We start from the raw sequence: 1,201 nt of genomic DNA on the forward strand, positions 1-1,201 counted from the left end.
AGCTGCTCCAGGAGAAGGAGTCGAGTCATGTCCAGCAGGTAACTAAGCAGCTCAAAAACATTCAAATTGAGATTCTGAACATCTTCTAATAGTGGATGATCTCCAATAAACCGGCTGACAAATTTGTTGGAATTAACGCCGGAGATTCTGTTGGAAGATAAATGGTTTAAGGACGTTATTGTTTTCTAGAAAACTCCTGCTGAGAGTTTTTTGTTCACAGCTGCAGGTCCTGCAGACTGTGGTGTGTGAGAAAGACGTTCGTTTCCAAGAGCAGATTCAGAAACACGAAGAGGAACTGTTGAGGCTCACGAACCAGAACCAGAACGAGATGCAGCAGGTAAAATATGGTACTATGTCTATTAAAAAAATATATTTGGGTTGGGAATTGATTAAAAAAATTAACTAATTTATCGTGTACCTGGGGAAAAATTAATCGCAATTAATCATAATTTTTGGCCACCAATTATCTACAAATAAACACAACATGAAATCACACAAAACACATTTAGATTCTTTATTTTTAATTAGTGCTGTCAATCAATTAAAAAAATAATTCTGATTAATCAAACGTTTGTGTTGTGATTAATCATGAATAATCAGATTGTTTCCTTGGTAAATTTTAAATGACAACATGCAGCTTTTGACCAAAAACAGCAGAGAGAAAATGTTTCTTTCATTTTTATCGTCTTAAATTTTTTTAATTTATCAAGTGTTCTTCCAGAAATGTAATTTGTGTTTAGAACATATCAACAGTAAGATAAGCAGAACTCTAAAGACTTTTATGTCTGCAGTTTTACTCCAAGAAAGTACCATTAATGAAATAGTCAGATTTTTGTGAAAACGCGTTAATTCGTTTTTATTAATCACATGTGTTAATGCATTAACTTTCACAGCCCTAATAAGTATATACATATATATGTAGTTCTAAGTGGACCCATTTTGACCTGACCCTCTCTGACCCGTTTCAGACTCTGCAGGCGGCCCAGCAGAGGTGCCACGAGCTGGAGGCGGCTTTAAGCTCTCGCTCTCTGGAGCTGGAGATGCTGCAGCAGGAAGTGAACAGTGCAGATCAGCAGAAACAGGTATAGATGAGCTCCTGTTTTGAAGAGGAGTTCCTCTATGAGTCCTCAAAAACCCTCTTCTGTGGCTCCTTCCTCTCAGATCCTGACGGCTCAGTTCCGGCAGATGGACCAGGAGCTGG

At 38.1% G+C, this 1,201-nt stretch overlaps 1 long non-coding RNA gene across 1 annotated transcript; it reads left to right on the plus strand.

The window, feature by feature from the left end:
* Positions 1-1,201, plus strand: LOC112141535. The gene is made up of 4 exons (XR_002918413.1): positions 1-38; positions 221-337; positions 969-1,082; positions 1,162-1,201. It is a non-coding gene; the product is annotated as an uncharacterized LOC112141535 (long non-coding RNA).

This window comes from Oryzias melastigma, unplaced genomic scaffold (genome assembly GCF_002922805.2).
Source record: "Oryzias melastigma strain HK-1 unplaced genomic scaffold, ASM292280v2 sc07252, whole genome shotgun sequence".
Taxonomy (NCBI): Eukaryota; Metazoa; Chordata; class Actinopteri; order Beloniformes; family Adrianichthyidae; genus Oryzias; species Oryzias melastigma.